Source organism: Plecotus auritus (genome assembly GCF_963455305.1).
Source record: "Plecotus auritus genome assembly, chromosome: 1".
Classification (NCBI taxonomy): domain Eukaryota; kingdom Metazoa; phylum Chordata; class Mammalia; order Chiroptera; family Vespertilionidae; genus Plecotus; species Plecotus auritus.
In genome coordinates, this window is record NC_137770.1 from 114,106,848 (window position 1) to 114,126,486 (window position 19,639).

Consider the following 19,639-nt stretch of genomic DNA (forward strand, 5'->3'; position numbering starts at 1 on the left):
TATGGGGGGAAAAAGGAGAAATAATTGTAATAATCTGAATAAAGATTTATTTAAAAAAATTAAAAAGAATAACAGAGCTGGAATTTTAAAGCTCATCTAAAAAAAAAAAAAAAGAAAGGGTGTTGGATTTTGTCAAATACTTTTTCTGCATCAATTGATATGATTATGTGATTTTTGTCTCTCAGTTTGTTTATGTGATATATCACATTTGTTGATTTGCGGATATTGTACCATCCTTGCATCCCTGCAATAAATCCCACTTGGTCATTATGTATGATCTTTTTAATGTATTGCTGAATCCAATTTGCTAAATTTTGTTGAGGATTTTAGCATCTATGTTCATCAAGGATATTGGCCTGTAGTTCTCTTTTTTTTTGTGGTGTCTTTATCTGGTTTAGGGATTAGAGTAATGCTGGCTTCATAGAAATAGCTTGGAAGTGTGCTTTCCTCTTGAGTTTTTTGTAATAGTCTGAGGAGGATAGGTTTTAGTTATTCTTTGAATGCTTGGTAGAACTCCCCTGTAAAGCTGGCTGGACCAGGTCTTTTGTTTGCTGGAAGAATTTTTATTGCTTTTTCATATTCTTCAGTAGTTATCAGCCCATTCAGGTTTTGTTATTCTTCCTGATTGAGTTTTGTGAGCTTGTATTTTTCTAGTAATATGTCCATTTCATCTAGGTTGTATCTTTTGTTGGAATAGAGTTGTTTGTCGTATTTTTTTCATAATCGTTTGTATTTCTGTGGGATTGCTTGTTATTTCACCTCTTTCATTTCTGATTTTGTTTATTTGGGTCCTCTCTCTTTGCTCCTGTGAGCCTGGCTAGAGGTTCATCAGCCTTATTTATCTTTTCAAAGAACCAGCTCTTGGTTTTGTTGATCTTATGTATTGTATTTTTTTTTGTCTCTATTTCATTTATCTCCACTCTGATCTTTATTATTTCCTTCCTTCTGATTACACTGGGCTTTTCTCCCTGCTCTCTTTCTAACTCTTTGAGTTGTAGGGTTAGGTAATTTATTACCATTGTTTCTTGTTTTTTTTTGTTTTTGTTTTTTTTTTTTGTGGTAGGCTTATAGAGCTATGAACTTCCCTCTCAGGACTGCGTTCATTGTGTCCCATAGATTTTGGATTGCTGTGTTTTCATTGTCATTTGTTGCCATGATGCTTTTTATTTTTTCTTTCATCTCTCTGGTAACCCAATCTTTGTTTAATAGCATGCTATTTAGCCTCCAAGTGTTTGATGTTTTGTTTTAATTGTAGTTGATTTCTAGTTTTATGCCATTGTGATCTGAGAAGATGCTTGATATGGTTTCTATCTTCTTGAATTTAAAGAGAACTTTGCCTGTGACCCAATATATGGTGTATCTTTGAAAATGAACCATCTGCACTTGAGAAGAATGTATATTCTGTGGTTTTTGGGGTGGAATGTTCTGAAGATGTCAATTAATTCCATCTGGTCTAGTGAGTCATTTAGAATTGATGTTTCTTTGCTGATTTTTTGTTTAGAGGATTTGTCCAATGGTGATAGTGGGGTATTAAAGTCCCCTACTATGACTGTATTGCTGTCCATCTCTCCCTTGATAGCCTCCATAAGTTTTTTTTAACGTATTTGGATGCTCCTGTATTGGGTGCGTATATGTTTACCAGAGTTATTTCTTTTAGTAGGATTGCTCCCTTTAGTATTATGAAGTGGTCTTCCTTATCTTTTGTTATGTCCTTCACTTTGAGAACTAATTTGTTAGATATAAGTATTGCTACCCCAGCTTTTTTTTCATTTCCATTTGCCTGAAAAACCTTTTTCCATCCCTTCACCATCAGTCTTTGTGAGTCCTTTTTTCTGAGGTGGGTTTCCTGTAGACAGCAGATATATGGGTCATGTTTTCTTATCCACTCAGCTACCCTATGTCTTTTGATTGGGGCATTTAATCCATTCACATTTAAAGTTATTATTATTTTTTAATATAATTTATTTTTATAGAGCATTTTTTAAAAATAAATCTTTATTGTTCAGATTATTACAGTTGTTCCTCTTTTTCCCCCCATAGCTCCCCTCCACTTGGTTCCCACCCCACCCTCTGCCCTTACCCCCCCTACTGTCCTCATCTATAGGTGTGTGATTTTTGTCCAGTCTCTTCCCGCACCCCCACACCCCTTTCCCCCTGAGAATTATCAGTCCATTCCCTTTCTATGCCCCTGATTCTATTACATTCACCAGTTTATTCTGTTCATAAGATTTTTTATTCACTTGAATTTTAGATTCACTTGTTAATAGATATATATTTGTTATTCATAATCTTTACCTTTACCTTTTTCTTCTTCTTTCTCTTCTTAAAGAATACCTTTCAGCATTTCATATAATACTGGTTTGGCAGTGATGAACTCCTTTAGCTTGTTCTTATCTGTGAAGCTCTTTATCTGACCTTCAATTCTGAATGATAGCTTTTCTGGGAAAAGTAATCTTGGTTGTAGGTTCTTGCTATTCATCACTTTGAATATTTCTTGCCACTCCCATCTGGCCTGCATAGTTTCTGTTGAGAAATCAGCGGACAATCGTATGGGTACTCCCTTGTAGTTAACTAACTGTTTTTCTCTTGCTGCTTTTAATATTATCTCTTTGTCTTTTGCTCTTGTCATTTTAAATATATTTTATTGATTTTATACAGAGAGGAAGGGAGAGGGATAGAGAGTTAGAAACATCGATCAGCTGCCTCCTGCACACCCCCTACGGGGGATGTGCCTGCAACCAAGGTACATGCCCTTGACCAGAATCGAATCTGGGACCCTGCAGTCTGTAAGCTGATGCTATATCCACTGAGCCAAACAGGTTAGGGCTGCTCTTGGCATTTTAATTATGATGTGTCTTGGTGTGTTCCTCTTTGGATTCCTCTTGTTTGGGGTTCTCTGCACTTCCTGGACTTGTAAGTTTATTTCTTTCACCAGGTAGGGGAAGTTTTCTGTCATTATTTCTACAAACATGTTTTCAGTATTTTGCTCTCTCTCTTCTTCTGGCACCCCCATAATTCGGATGTTGGTACGCTTGAAGTTGACCCAGAGGCTCCTTACACTATCTTCATATTTTTGGATTCTTTTTTCTTTTTGCTTTTCCGGTTGGGTGTTTTTTGCTTCTTCGTATTTCAAATCTTTGACTTGATTCTTGTGATCCTCTAGTCTGCTGTTGGATCTCTGTATATTATTCTTTATTGTAGTCAGTGTATGCTTAATTTCTAGTTAGTCCTTTTTCATATTCTCGAGGGTCTCGCTAAATTTATCAGCCTTTTCTAGAAAATTCTTGTTAAACCTTATAACCGTGATTTTGAACTCTATATCCAGTAGTTTGCTTTCCTCCATTTATTTCATTTGTGACATGTTTCTTTGTCTCCACATTTTGGCTGCTTCCCTGTGTTGATAGAGTGGCTTTGTGTGCTAGGTGTCCTATAGGGCCCAGTGGCTCAGCCTCCCCAGTTACCTGAGGTGGACACTCTTGGTGCACCCCTTTGTGGGCTGTGTGCAAAGTATTGTTGTAGTTAAGCCTTGATTGTTGTTGGTATCACTGGGAGGAATTGACCTCCAGGCCATTTGGCTGTGAGGATCAGCTGTGTCTAAGATGGGAGAACTTCTGTGCTGGAGACACCCTTATGAGGCAATACTTGCTTCAGTGGGGCTTTGGTGCTCACTGAGTCTGCCCCCTGAGTGTGTCCCTTATGGATCTGAGGAGTTGTAATCTGGATGATCCCACTCTGACCACTGGACACACTGGCTCTTGGATCTCCAAGGAGGTGCTAATTTAGCCTCTGCCTGAGGCCACCCATCTGAAGCTATGGAGAGATCTTCAGATTCCTCTTCTTTGTTTGGGGTTTTGAAGTGCCCAGATGAGGCCCAGCTGTGAAGCAATGCAAGCTGCTGTGAGGCCTTGGGCCTTCTTTTGGATGTTCTGGGTCTCTCTGTCTCAGCTTCAGATTGTTAGGTAATTTTAGATTTCCAAGGACTGGGCCATTAATATGCAAAAACCTCTGCACACAGCTTGGGTGGGGTGGGGTCTCAGGGAGGAGCAAGCAATAATGGCTGACCCTCGGCCCTGCCCTTAGAGGCCCCGGGTCTCAGTGTCCCATGGTAATCGCTGCAAGCATCTCTGAGAGAAAGCCGCCCTTGAGTTCTGCCCGATGCCAAACAGTCCATTTTCTCTCCGTATGAGTCTGGGTCCCCAGAGTCTCGCCCAGAACTGGAGTTTAGAGCAGTCAGGAGCTTGTTTCTCCCTCCGGATTGAAAAAGACAGCCACATTCTCAGTTGCCAGCCCTTTCCGCATGCGCGCCTCTGTACCTCTGCACTTTACTTCCACAGCTCCTTTGAGTCTCAGTGTGCTTTTCTTTTTTTTTCTAGTTGTACAATTTCCACTCAGCCAGCCTTCCTGTGGTTTTGGGTGATGTCTGTTTTGTCTTTTAGTTGTAGTTTTGAAGTGGTTGTGTGAGGCAGCAATTTCAGGTGTTTACCTATGCCGCCATATTGGTTTCTCCCTCTAAAGTTATTATTGATAGGTACTGGTTTGTCAACATTAAATTCTTTACACCTGTGTTCCTTCTTCGCTTCCTATTTCTTCTTTTTACAGCAATCCCTTTAGCATTTCTTGCATTGCTGGGTTGGTGGTAATAAACCCCCTTTGTCCTTTTTTGTCTATAAAGGTCCTGATTTCCCCCTCATTTTTATTGATAGCCTTGCTGGGTACAGTATTCTTGGATTCACACCCTTCCTTTGCATGACTTTGTATATTTCATTCCATTCCCTTCTGGCCTGATGTGTTTCTGTTGAGAAATCAGTTGATAGTCTGATGGGGGATTCTTTGTAGGTAACTTCCTGTCTCTCTCTGGCCGCTTTTAATATTCTTACTTTGTCATTGGTGTTTGCCAATTTAATTATAATGTGCCTTGGCATCGGTCTTTTGGGTTTCATTTTGCTTGGGACTCTGTGAGCTTCTTGGATTTGTGTGATTTTTTTTTCTTCCCTATATCAGGGAAGTTTTCTGTCATTATTTCTTCAAACAGGTTTTCTATTCCTTGTTCAGTTTCCTCTCCTTCTGGCACTCCTATTATGTGGATTTTGTTTCATTTTGTGTTGTCCCAAAGTTCCCTGAGGCTCTCCTCCTGCTTTTTAATTTTTTTTTTCTAGATGCTGCTCTTCTTGGGTATTTTTATCTACCTTGTCCTCTAGCTTACTGATGTAGTCCTCTGCTTCTTCTAGTCTACTGTTGATGCTTTCGATTGAGTTCTTTATAGCAGCAATGTCATTTTTCATTTCTTCTTGGATCTTCTTCATTTCCTCTTGGTTCTTACACAGATTGTTGAATTTGTCTTCCATTCTTTTCATCCACCTTATGACCATTTCTCTGAATTCTTTCTCTGACATATTGCTTGCCTCCTTTTCGTTTACTTCCTTTTCTGGTGATGTCTTCTTTTCTTTCATATGCCGGCTATTTCTTTGTCTCCCAATGATCTCTCTTCTCCGGGTGTCTGGTTATGTAGTTCTCTCTCTCCTGCACTGATTTAAAGGCACAAAATACATCACAACAAGGCACAACGCACAAGGCACTGAAGACAAATGTATCCATGATACTAATAACCCCAAATAAAGGTGAGCACCAGAGAAAAGAGAATTAGGGAATAAGAAAAAAAAAAGGAGTGCAAAAGTGATATTGAGAAAAGAAAAAACAGTATGAGAGAAAAGAAAGAGAACAAAATAGAAGGGGAGAACTATTTATATGGGGAGAAAACTCCAGTAGAACAACCACTAATCCCAAAAAATGCAAACAACAAACACCCAGAGATCAATGCAAACTACAAACAACAACTAATAAACGAGGAGAGGAAAAACAGAAGCAAAAAACCCCAAAGAAGCAAGAAAACAAAAAAAGAGAGAAAAAATCTCATAAACAAGCACACAAAAAAACCCAATCTAATCAACAATCAAACAAACAACAATAGGACAGAGAAAGCAAGGCAAAATAAAACAAAAAAAAAAAACACCTAGAACAACAACAACAAAAACAACAAAAAATAATAACAACAAAAGCAAAAAAACAAACAAACAAGCAAAAAAAGGGCAGAGAGAACAAAATTTGGGTAGTGAAGAAAGAGAAGAGAGAGGTGTGTATGAACTTAGAGTAGGGAATCAGGAATTAGATATATAAGTAGGGTGAATTTTTAACAGGGAGTAAAAAGAAGGAATAGAGAAAATCTAAATCAGGAATAGGGTAAGAGAAACAGGACAAAAAAGGGGGAAAAGTGAGGAAGAGAGTGTTGGCATAAAGGTAAAGTTGAGATACTAAAGGAAAAATGAAAGTAGAATGTAGAACACTAATCCCGAAATAAAATAAAATAAAGAGAAAATAAAATGAAACTTTAAAAAAAGGTAAAATAGTAGTAGTAATAATACTGATTAAAAGTAAAAATATAATAATTAAATAGGTAAATGCAAGTGATGAAAAAAGAAAAAAATTTAGTTTCTTAAGTAAACGATGAAAAAATAAGCATGTGTGGTAGTGAAGGTCATTCAGTTCCTCTACTGTTCTGTTTGGCACTCCTGTTTCATGTCTGGTAGTCAGGACAGTATAGAAGTTCCCTGCATTCCACTGCTCCTCTGTGTTGTAAGCCACAAGCCTGATTTTCCAGCAGGCAGTATGTCTTTGTTTCTTAGACTCCTTTATTTGTGTTTACACAAGAGTCATTTTGTGATTTAACCCCTGGGTGGCAGTGTTTCTGGATTGACCTCCAGGGCTATAAGTCCTCTCTAGTCAGTATTTAGATTTTGTTTTCCCTGTCGCACTTAATACTGGTTTGGGAGAATGGACTACCCCAGAGCTGGTTCTCTGATCATTACTCCCTGCTCTGATCCCCAGGTTCCACAAAAACAACTTTCCCCTGCAGTCTCTGAGAGTGTCCCCAATTGGGTGATCCTATGTACTGGGCTTAGTAGTCAAAAGCAAGGATTTAAAGAGAAAAAAAGAGCCAGAGTAAGTGCGCAGACTTGCGACTTTTACCCTCTGGCACTGCACACAAATCTGTGAACTTCTCTGTGCACTTCTTTTATCTCCTGGCACTAATCAGCTGGCACACTGATAAATTTTCAGGCTGCCTTTTTGCGCCCAGTCCAGCTATGGGTTGATTTTTAGAGTTCCCTTCTGCTAGCAGCCCTGCAGATCCCCTTCCACATTTGCAGATCACATTAGCCCCAACGACCGCAGATTTTGTGGGGTGCAGACTTCCCCTGAACCTCTAGTTCCTGTTGTGCACATTTCTCTCTCCAGCCTGGGTGGCAGATTTTACTTTTTCCTAGGCAAAATCTGACATTTCTGTGAGAAGGTGCAGAGCTCATCTGAGTCTGAGTATTTGCACTGCTTGAGATCCGGTGTTCCTGGGTTCACAGCTGTTCCCTGGGTGTTGTGGTTGTAGAGTCCCAGGATGTATAGGCTTCCAATAACAGCCACTCTCCCCTTCAAGATGGTGAGGTCTCTGCAGCACAGCCGGTTGCTCCAGGAGAGATTTCAGCAGCAGTGGAGGCAGCCCGGTCAGGAGAGCCTGGTCTAGCAGTCCCCAACAGTCCCTTGGAGTATAGCTGTCCCTCACTCACAAATATGCACTCCCCATATCTCCACACACTCCCCTTTCGTTCTCTCATCCACACACTATCTTGCACTCTGCCTTCCTGTCAACAGCCATCTTCCTTCCCCTCGAGATTTTCCTTCCATTGCTTTTTAACTTAAAAAGTCCTTTATCAATAAGAGGTAAAACAGATACTGACTTAGCATTCTTCCTAGTTCTTAGGGTTTCTTTTTGTCAATGTAAGAAATGGTCAAAACCTGTAAGAATTTTTATGAGTTTATTAGAGCCAGAGTGATTTCAATTGCTGGAAAGTAAAACCTCAAGGGATTGAGAAAATGCTCCACAAAAGGACAGTTTTGCACCTTATTTTATACATTACAATCAAAAGAGGAGGTGTAAACTCAGCCAGCATGGCTCAGTGGTTGAGCATCGACCTGTAAACCATGTGGTCATGGATTGATTCCTGGTCGGAGCAAAAGGCCAGGGTTGTGGGATTGATTCCTGTTGGGGACATGGATGAGTAAGCCAATCAATGATTCTCTCTCACTGATGTTTTTATATCTCCCTCTCTGAAATCAATAAAAATATATTTAAATCAATATTTTTATGACACACACACTTCTTTTACATAGGTGGGTATAGGATAGTTAACAGTCAACAATTAACACAATAATAATAACAATGAGAGGGATTTGTGGTCTTTGCTCTGGTGCGTGGTTGTACTTTGAATGTCCTGAGGGGTCCAGAAAAAAGAAAATTACTTTGTTATTACAAAGGCATTTTATCAATATGTTATCTTAGATGCAAAAGGACAGATAGGCTCAGTTAAGATTGACCTTTGTTAGGGCAAAGTACTACCCTAAGACATGAATGCCTACCATGGACAGCTTTTAGTTAGAAAGTTTTAATTTCAGACCATCCTATGTCGTTACTTTCTGTCTCTGAGTTTGTAAGACCGCCATGCAGCCTCCCCTGAACTTTTCAGGTTTAATATTTGGCCCTTTTCATCCACATTTTCTTTTTTCTTTCCTTTGTGGCATGTAGCTCTTTGATCATGTTTCGATTTGTTTTACAGTGTGATTAATTACTTTCCAAATAGCTAACCAATTGTACCAGCACATTTTATTGGATAAGACTTTCTTTTCCATATAGTGATGTCTTATTCTATATTTTTACAGATATTTTATAGATACTTTGTTTTTAGGTTATGTTTACCCCAAGAAGGAATATTCCTGCCAAAAAGGACTCCTTGAGGTTAAATGGGTCCAAAATCATAACCAGAGTCTCCTAGCCCTTGCTTAGGTACTGCATTTCTAAGAAAAGCCACACACTGAGCTGCCAGGTTGCTGCATTATGCTCCAGCTGAGCCCACCCTTATTAAAGAGTACCTGGCAGCATATTTTGACAATGGGCTGAGACCTGCCCTGTCCAATCAGAAATACAGAGCTATGTGTTCATTTGCATATTTACTGACCAATCAGAGCAGTTCTATAACAACCAACCAGAATGTATAATTTTTACCAATCAGGACAGTGCTATTTGCATTCCTCATTTGCATAGAAATGGACCAATCAGGGACCTAGGGTGGGAATTTTCTCTAGAAAAGCACACTTTCAGTTTTCCCTGGAGGCTGCCCTTACCCCAGTTTGCAAACTGTTCTCTTGAGTAAAGTTTCTTCCTTTACTGCTCTGCAGATTGGGAACTGCTGTTGGCATTGGGTTGGGAGAAGGAAACTTTTGCTGACAGTTACCTCTACTGTTAAATTGACATTTCCCCCCCTCATACCCATATCTCATATGTTTAAGTAACTTCTCAATTTCAACAATTTCTGGGTTTCTTTCCCTTATTCATTCTTCATGACTTTGAGAACCATTTTGTGAAAGTGAAAAAAAAAAAAACCACATTGAGATTTTTAATTCAAATTTCATTAAAATATTTGAGAAAACAACATGGTCTTTCTACATAGCCTGATGGCTCATCTCTCTTTTATAGCTTTTGGGAGAATTTTAGTTTCTCATATTTGTTTAGCCACCCCTACAAGTATGCGACAGGTGCCCAGATAAGTAGAAATAATAATAAATGTACATATATGTACGTTATATAATACTATCATTTTTAGTGAAAGAAGCTGCCCTTTAAGAAGTGCTATGGCCATGGTGTCTATCGGGGTCAGCCTTTAAATGAATTACATGAGAAAAACAGTTTACATAGTATTTACAGTTGTATGTATAAGTTTTGTGTATATTTGCACAAGCATGAAGCATGGGTTGAGTGCTTTACAATCTTGATTACTATGACAGGGTGGGAGTGGAAGGGTTGGAAAGCAGATTATTAACATACACACACACAAACACACATACACACACACACACACACACACACACACACAAGAAAAGAAGGAAAAGAAAGTTGCCAGTTACTTCTATGGTATCTGGTTGTCTCTCAGTTGCCTCTTTAGCTCCAGAAGCAGTCCTGAGGGACGACCCAGTAGGGTCCTGCTGGGTGGGTGGAGCTGGGGTTTTCTAATTTGACAAATTTAGTGTTTCTTACCTGAAGAGTTGGGGTGCAGGGAGGCAAATCTGCTCTAGGGCCTCTTGAAGGGAAGCTTCTGAAGGCAGATAGTGCCTCCCTCTCCTCAGCTGATACCCTGCTCCTGGTCAGCTGCCCTTCAGGGAGCCAGGGATTAGACTGCTTAGCCTTGCAGACCCTTCCCCCTCCCCACTTTTCCTGCATCAGGAAGCCTTCCTTGGCTGCCCTCATCTGTCGTGGTTGGAGGGGTAGTCCATAGGACCCAGACTTATCTATTAGCACAAAACAAACAAACAAACAAACAAACAAACAAACAAAAAACAACAGGCAATATACAAAGGCTTGTGAAGTGATGGGAAAGAGTCAGCCAAGCTAGGTTTGAATCTCAGCCCTACCACTTACTAGCTGTGCAGCCTTGGCCAAGTTCCTTACCTATTCTCAGTTTCCATTTCCTCATCTGTAGAATGGAGGTCATAGGACTATAATATTAAATGTGGGGAAGCCTATCCCAGGGCCTGGCTGTAGGAGCAGCCAGGAGCACTTTGGGCCTTCTCCCCTCCTGCTAACCTGAGTCAGACTCCTAGGAGATAGATGATGACAGTAGGTGAGCAGCTGAAGCCAAGGCCTCCCCTACATGCTCACAGGAGGGGAGGAGATAAGGCGCGCGCGCGCGCACACACACACACACACACACACACACACACACACACACACACACACCAGGCCAAGTACTGAATCTGAGAAGCAATAGTGATTTCAGATGCTGAGGGAACATCTCCAGTCACCTCCAAAATTTCTTTGCTGAATGGGGACCTGAAGAACAGGGAGATAAAATACAGGAATAATGTGGGCATGGGAATCTTGAAGCATGTTTGAGGAAACAGCAAGGAGGTCAGCCTAGTGGGTGGAGGCTGGCATAGAGATCTGGTCAACATGAAATGATAAGGTGGTGGGACTTGGGATCTGCAATTGGGTTTTGTTCTTTGGTCAAGAAGAAGTCACTGATGATATTGGGGCAGCAGCAGGAGGGTGAGGAAGGAAGGCCATGATTCTCAGAAGCTGGGAAGAGGAGCCAGATTGCCTGAGAACAAATCCTAGTTCCTTCACTAGGAATTTGGGGCAGACAAAACCTGTCTTGCTTGTTTTCCCATCAATAAAATGGAGATAATTCTAGAACCTAGCTCACAGAATTGTTAAGATAAAATTCAGCTGGTTCATAAGAAGCTCCCCTCGGCTGGCTTTCTAGAGAAGACAGAATCCTTCACCCTCAGAAATCCAATGCATTCAAAATTGCTCCTTCTCTGGGGCCTGGTGTTTTGATCTCCAGAGTGTCCCTTGATGTCTTATTTAGACAGATCCCTGATGAGCCACCAGGACACAAGTACTCGGAGGGGACCCCCATCCAGGAGTTCAGGCTGGAACTCTTGTCTACTCTGCAAGGCAGAAGGAATTGGCCTGAAGTTGGTTGGAGGTCTCCAAAGTGGGCAAAATCATGGGTGCAAATGCTGTAGGTGGAGCCAGCAGGGCCTTGCCCCTCAAACATCATCCCTTCAAAACAACCTTTCCTTCAGAGGCCACTCTTCTCGGGCTAGATAAAACTTCTCAGTTTTATCTGAACCATCTAATGCTTTCTTCTTTCCCCAACTTCTTTCTGAATGCCTCGGGTGTGTTCTGCTTTTTAACAATGCAATCTAAAAATCTGCACAAATGTTACCCCACTGATTCATCCTCCTGGCTGCCTGTTAAGGAGGAGATGGCAGACAAGACCCCATTCTATAGATGAATAGAGTTCACAGAAGTTGAGAAATCTGTTCAAAATCCCTTCAAACCTGGTTTCTGGCTTCCTGGAGGCAAGCAGTGGATATGGCTAGTTCACACTGGTGGTCTGTCTGACCCTGCCTAACCTGTCAAGGCTTCAGCATCTGCAGGGGTATAGAGCATCCTTGGGCCCAGAGTGGGTTTCCAAAGGCCTTTGCCTGCAGGGTAAGTAGTTGTTTGGCCCAGCTGATGGGAAGAAAATTCATTCCAGACTCTGTCCTCATTTATTTAAACCATTCCCCAGGCACATAGCAGCAGGCAGGAACCTTTGCACCTTGCTCCCCCTCCAGCTGGCACCCTCTGGAGTTGGGGCAGGGCTCTTGCTGGCTTTGCCCAACTCTGGGTTCCAAGCAATTGGTAAAGAATGACAGCACACTGCAGGAAAAGGCTTCCTCTCCTTCAATGCTCTACAACTATCTTAGGAAGAAGCTCTTCTCTGCTCTCCCCTGAGCTCCTATAGTACTCCCAGTGTCCTGGCCACACATTGGTGGCAGAACGGAGTGGAGAAGAGTAATGGACGAGAAGTCACATAGGCTTCAAACTTGGCTCTGATTATTTCAGTAAAAAATGGCAGAATGGAGCCATCTTGTAGGTTGGTAGTGAGGATAAAGTGAGACAGGGGAGAAATGAGCACTAACCATAGTTATGTTAGCACTCACTCAGCTGTAGCCTGGGGGCTCCCTGGTGCAGTGGCCAGGCCAGCTGCACACAGGTGCTTGGGAAGGCTGCCCTGACCTTCTGGAGCAGGCCCAGGTGCAGGGAGGTTGAGGAGAAAGAGTCTGAGGGAGAAGCTGAGCAACTACAAGCCCCAGGTGTTGAGGGAGGGAGGCCTGCAGAGCATGATGCTTCAAGGTTGAGTTCTGTTCCCAGCATTAGGTAGCATTAGTGGGCCCAGGCAACCTGGGGCTGGAAAGACTATGGCAGCAGGATTGGAGTGGTTTCAGACATGCCCCTGGATCTCTGGTAGAGTGTGGCGCAGGGAGAAAAGGCATTTTGGGTGAGAGGGAGTGGAGGATGGAACATCCATGGGCTTTGCAGTTTTAACTCTGTCTCTGAGTTATAGGACTTCAGCTCAAGTGTGGGCTGGTGAGTGATAGGTAGACCCACAGAGTTTAGAGCTCTGTCCCTTCGATAGAGATCCAGAGTCCCTTTACTCCTGGGGCCCCTGGTAGCCTCCCACCCCCTTACAGTTTTCCCATGAGTCCAGCACCTCTCCCAGGCCCACTCTAATTCTTAAGCCGAGACAAGACTGGTGACCAACACTGGTCTATCTTCTGGTTATTTCCATGCACCTACCAGAACATGTGGTGAGTTATCTGAGGTCTCCAGTGCTCAGGCATCCTGTTTCATCAAGAAGTTTGTAACTTTGAGAAAACTGGATGTTGACAACTGACTCTCTCCTGCCCCCCACCCAGTGTAAAATTCAATTTTTAAGTTTCAGCTGTAATTGCATTGAGCCCTTCTTAACGACAACTTGTGACCTGCCAAATGCAGTTCTTGGCTCCTAAGGTACTAATAAAATCCCTACCCTCACAGAACACAGGCTCACTTAAAAGGAAGCAGAATTTTCTGGGCTTTGGAGGGCAGGCAAAGAGCCCCAGGAATAGATGGTCCACACTCACAACCCCAGGCTTGCAGAGGACTCCTCTTACCAGTTCATTCCAGGTAGGAAAGATCTACATTCTCTGTGGCCTGGGTTAAAAGAAGCCAGTCTCTAGGCACATGGAAGCTAAAAACCTTATCCAAATGTCAGTGATCTGTCACCTTTGGACAATCCAGAATTAAAGATAAGGGTGGTTTATTGAGAACCCACTGATGAAATTCCCAGAAATGGATCCCATGCTGGGTGAAGTGATGGATGGGAAACAGGATAATTTCTCTCCAGGCTTTCTAGTTATACCAATAACAAAATGACCCCATTGGAAGAACACAAACTATATCTCTCTGGAGTCTGACTAGGGCAAACCTGAACAGATCCGATCGTGCAGGCCCATATCCTTCCAGGGCCCCAGGTTGGCCATCCATGCCAGCAGAGCATTAGACAACAACCCATGCCTAGTGCACTCCATCTCTGTGACCTCTTAGCCACGACTGCCTGCTTCTCCTTTGTTCCTTTCCCCAGAAGCCAGTGTGCTGTGTTCACAACTAGGAAGGGCAGGTCCCAAGGCTCCTTTCCAGAGAGCAGGCTGAGAACCTCAGTAGGCAGAGCCTGTGTCCCTGGGAGCTGTCTCTCGGGTTCTGTTGCTAACTTTTTCTCCCAGGCCCAGGCAATACAGAGAAAGCTTTGAGGCCTACACTGAAATGGGTTTTGCTTACTTAGTAACACAGAACTTGAGTCTAGCAATCACTTTTCTGGGATATGCCTTAAATAGCATGTCTGCAAAGTCCAGAGTGCTTGCTTGTGAAGAGGATCAGAAATGCTGGGCTGGACACAGTGTCCAGTGTAAGGGGCTTAGAGTTCTAAAATCTGGTCTAAATTTAGAGTTCGCATGTTTGCACTTTCATCCATACTCCTCTTAATAATGTGGCAGCTATTGCTACCACTGCCAACTGCTGACTCTTCCTGCCTAAGCCAGGTGGTCTCCTCTCTGTTATTGAAGTGTCCACATTAATTAGCTTGTTGGCCAATGTGGTTCTGTTGGTTGAGCTTTATCCTGAGCACCAAAAGGTCGCTGGTTTGATTCCCAGTCTGGGCACATGCCAAGTTGCTGGTTAGGTCCCCAGTCGAGGTGTGTGCAGGAGGTAACCAACTGATGTTTCTTTCTTTCCCTTCCTCTTGCTAAACAAAAACAAAAACAAAAACAACAAAAAAAGGAGAAACCAAGATGGCGGCATAGGTAAACACCTAAACTGCTGCCTCGGACAACAATTTCAAAACTACAACTAAAAGACAAAACGGACATCATCCAGAACTACAGGAAGGCTGGCTAAGTGGAAATTCTACAACTAGAAGAGAAAAGCACACTGAGACTCAGAGGAGCTTCAGGAGGCAGAGGTACTCAGATGTGCGCGCGGAGAGGACTGGCAACTGAGTGGGTGGCTGGCTTTCTGAAGCGGGAGGGAGACAAAAGCTCCCGACTGCGCTGAACTCCAGTTCCGGGAGAGACTCTGGGGACCCAGACTCATACGGGGTGAAACTGGACTGTCAGGAAAGAGAAAAGCACACTGAGACTCAGAGGAACTGTGGAAGGCAGAGGTACCAAGGCATGCATGTGCGTGGAGAGTGCGGGCAACTGAGCACGGGGCTGGCTTTCTCAAGCGGGAGGGAGACAAAAGCTCTCGACTACACTGAACTCCAGTTATGGGCAAGACTCTGGGGACCCAGACTCATACGGGGAGAAACTGGACTGTCTGGCAGCGGGCGGAACTTGAGGACAGCTTTCTCTCAGAGGTGCTTGCAGTGATTACCACAGGACACTGAGACACAGGGGCCTATTAGGGCAGGGCTGACGGGAAACCAATGCTGTCTGCTCCGCCCTGAGTCTCCACCCCAACCAAGCTGAGTACAGAGGCTTTTGCAAGTCTTGTCTCATAAGGGTGTCTCCAGCACAGAAGTTCTCCCAGCGTAGACACAGCTGATCCTCACAGCCAATTGGCCTGGAGGTCAATTCCTCCCAGTGATACCAACAACAATCAAGGCTTAACTACAACAAGACTGTGCACACAGCCCACAAAGGGGTGCACCAAGAGTGTCCACCTCTGGTAACTGGGGAGGCTGAGCCACTGGGCCCTATAGGACACCTAGCACACAAAGCCACTCTATCAACTCAGGGAAGCAACCAAAATGCGGAGACAAAGAAACAGGTCAAAAATGACAGAATGGAGGAAAGCAAACTACTGGATATAGAGTTCAAAACCACAGTTATAAGGTTTTTCAAGAATTTTCTAGAAAAGGCCGATAAGTTTAGCGAGACCCTCGAGGATATGAAAAAGGACCAACTAGAAATTAAGCATATACTGACTGAAATAAAAAATATTATACAGAGATCTAACAGCAGATTAGAGGATCGCAAGAATCTAGTCAAAGATTTGAAATACAAAGAAGCAAAAAACACTCAACCGGAAAAGCAAAAAGAAAAAAGAATCCAAAAATATGAAGATAGTGTAAGGAGCCTCTGGGACAACTTCGAGCATACCAACATCCGAATTATGGGGGTGCTAGAAGAAGAGAGAGAGCAAGATACTGAAAACCTATTTGAAGAAATAATGACCGAAAACTTCCCCTGCCTGGTGAAAGAAATAGACTTACAAGTCCAGGAAGCACAGAGAACCCCAAACAAAAGGAATCCAAAGAGGACCACACCAAGACACATCATAATTAAAATGCCAAGAGCAAAAGACAAAGAGAATATTAAAAGCAATGAGAAAAACAGTTAGTTACCTACAAGGGAGCACCCATACGACTGTCAGCTGATTTCTCAACAGAAACTATGCATGCCAGATGGGAGTGGCAAGAAATATCCAAAGTGATGAATAGCAAGAACCTACAACCAAGATTACTTTACCCAGCAAAGCTATCATTCAGAATTGAAGGGCAGATAAAGAGCTTCACAGATAAGAAAAAGCTAAAGGAGTTCATCACTACCAAACCAGTATTATATGAAATGCTGAAGGGTATATTTTAAGAAGAGGAAGAAGAAGAAAAAGGTAAAGATAAAAATTATGAACAACAAATACATATCTATCAACAAGTGAATCTAAAAATCAAGTGAATAAAAAATCTGATGACACAGAATAAACTGGTGAATATAATAGAATCAGGGGCATAGAAAGGGAGTGGACTGACAATTCTCGGGGGGAAAGGGTTGTGGGGGTTGCTGGAAGAGACTGGACAAAAATCACACACCTATGGATGAGGACAGTGGGGGGGGGCGGGTAAGGGCAGAGGGTGGGGTGGGAACCGGGTGGAGGGGAGCTATGGGGGAAAAAAGAGGAACAGTTGTAATAATCTGAACAATAAAGATTTATTAAATTAAAAAAAATAAAAATAAATAAAATTTAAAAAAATCAACAAAAACATTTTTTAAAATGACTTTAAAAAATTAGCTAGTCTGCCTTTGTATATGGAATCTGTGTGAGACCATATACCTAAGGAAAAGGCAGAGGCATGTGAATTTTGTAGCAGATGATGATACTCTACAAAGCCCTGACCATGCTCATACTGTCTGCCCAGCCTGGAGATTTCTACTAGGGTCAGTCATAGCCAGCTAACCAAGCCTCCAAACACACAGTACAAACCCAGGAAGGCTGTACTGTGACTGGCCACCAGGGAGCAATCTCACACAGCAAAGCTGCAGCCTTCTGAGCTCTGGGGAAAGTAGAAGGCTTTCACTTTTTCTTCCAGGACTAGTTTTCTCAGATTAGGAAGGGAATGAACAAAAAATATGGTCCAGATTAGCAATGATTATAAAATACAAGAGGGCATGCATCCTAGGGGTTAAGACATAACTGTGTCCACAACCAAATCCTTCCCAGCATGTCAGAATGGGAGAAGCACTGAAAGGACCCACAGAGTTCTACTCTGGTTTTTAGCATATTTTAAAACGAATTTATTTACATAGTAACATGATGTCACAGAGAACACAGCCAAGTACCACAGCAAACCAAAGGGAAGCACCACCTGGTGACAGAGGGGAGCTTTCAGTGGTAGATTTATACAATTCTAAAATAAGTAGAAAGGTGAGGCTTCAGGAAAGAGCAATAGAAACAACATTTTCAAATATAAAGTGTAGGCAGAGCAATGGGGAATGAAAAAGATTGGAATGCAGACTGTCATGATTCAAATTACTGTGAAAGATGGCATCTTGCTTCTGCCCTGATCTGGCACACAAATGCCATGCATATCAATAGAAAACCCAAACCAGTGTGTCCACACACAGCACTCTTTAAACTTGGTAAGGGAAGGGATAAATGAGTAGTATCTGGAGTAAGTTTTCTGAAGCAGTGTGGTATATCTTTTAAAAATACTAACCTAAAGCCTAGGGCTCATTCAGCATTCAAGTTATCATGGGTACAGACACACACCCTTTCCACACACTATCAGGGCAAAATGACTTGTTCATAATACAATAATATTCATAGCAAAATATATGACTCTATACTTCTGCTAGATTAAAAAATTTCCAATCTTTTTTGATTCCCTGAAAGTTTCTTAAAGAAAACATGGATGTCAGAATGCAGGCCCCTGCAGTCCACCTAGGTGGGGAAAGCTTCTAGCAGTGGCTGATGCAAAAACCTACTCTAATTTCAAACAGCGGCAGAGAGGATGTGTTTAGCAGCTGTATAGCACCTTGTACATTCTGGGCACTTAAAATACTAAATAACAGTGATGATGAGTGGTAATCACCTCTGTAGGAAGGTTTATAAAAGCAATAATATGTTAAGAAATTTCTCAAGAGTTTTTTAAACCAACTTATTTAAACTACCGTATCTCTTCTTAAAAATCCTCAGCCTCAGTATCACATGGATATGAATGATGTTTCCAGGCTGAAGTTCATGCAACAGACACAGTCATGACAAGGGGAGAGAGAATAGTTTCTTCTCCTTAAATACTAAGGAACTTCATAGGCTGCCCAAGGCTTTCCTCCTTATCGTCTCCTTCCTCTTTTTGCCCCCTAACACACAACATGGATTTGTAAAAAACAGATTCTTTTTTGAGGATGGATTGCTTTATTAGCCAAATACCTTCAATGTATGTGAATTCTCCTTCCATGGCATGCCATAACTCAACCTCATCACTTTAGAAGCATCAGGACAAAAAGGCCTAAAATAGAAAATCTTGGTACAATTTCTATCTAGGCTCTTGCATTGCAGCTCCTTTGCTTCCTTTATGGCACATTTATGGAATCCCCACTTTTGGCGCTGCTTTAAGGATGGACAGCTTAACTTCAGTGCAGACTTCAGGAAGAGCAGCACTTGAATTTGTCTTAGAACAGCACTTTGGGCCTTTGAGAATATGAGCTTCAATGAGGTAAATCTAATAACCCGGTTTCGTGGGCAGCCATCCTGTTCACTCATTAGGCTGGACCACAATTTCCAATCCTTTATCAACTAGTGAGGGGAATAAAAACATGTCAGACTTTGCCTAGGGAGTCAAGTTCCTCTCTCCCCTCTCCAAGATATTCATCCCTTATTTATACATCTAGAATAATTTGGAATGTAGTATAGCATCATAAGCCCATCCCAATTTCTAAGACTAACCTGTATTATTATTATTTTTTTTTTTCAGATAACTTCTGGTAAAATCTAGGGGGAAATTCTAGTTGCAGGTTACTTCCTAGCACCAAAGTATTCTTAATACCAATTTGGGCAGATGAGTGCAATCCTTCTATACCCTACTACTTAGTAGGCTTCAAAGATCTTTGATGGGAATCCTGTAACGCTAAAAACTTTGAAATACAATTTTAGGTAGCTTTACTCCCAGATAATTCATGAATATTTCTAGAGGTTTAAATCTCAAACTTATTCTGAGTTTGGAAACAAAACTGATCTCCACTTAAATCTACAATGAAACGCTACTCAGACTCTTAAAATCCTAACAAATCTATTTTACTTTTAGGTCCCTAACATCAGTAGTGTGGGAGTTTGTGTCCCCATCTATACCTCACCCATTTCATCTTTAGAGGGCAAAACTTGAAACCCAAGGCCATACTCTTGGCTTCCAATTCTAACTTGGCTAGGGATTGGTGGACCTATTCATGATTCTTT